Raw genomic sequence first — 329 nt, forward strand, 5'->3', positions numbered from 1 at the left:
ACATGTTAGGGTGCATGTAAGGATACTTGTGTGGTTTACAGTACTTGTTAGGGGATGTTAAGGTGCATGTTAGGGTACATGTTAGGGTTAAGGTATATGTTAGGATATGTTTGAGTCACTTGTTAGGGTACATTTATTTTTTAGAGTACGTGTCAAGGTATTTGGGGTATATGTAAAGGTCAGAGTTAGAGTATGTTAGGTACATTCAGGGTACGTGTGAGGTTACCCATATGATTTATAGAGTATGTGTTAGGGTATTTGTTAGAGTATGTGTGTCTAGAGTATGTTTAATGTGTTAGAGTACTATTGGGAAATCTTTTAGGGTTAAA

The sequence above is a fragment of the Dipodomys ordii genome, unplaced genomic scaffold, assembly GCF_000151885.1.
Source record: "Dipodomys ordii isolate 6190 unplaced genomic scaffold, Dord_2.0 Scaffold10, whole genome shotgun sequence".
NCBI lineage: Eukaryota > Metazoa > Chordata > Mammalia > Rodentia > Heteromyidae > Dipodomys > Dipodomys ordii.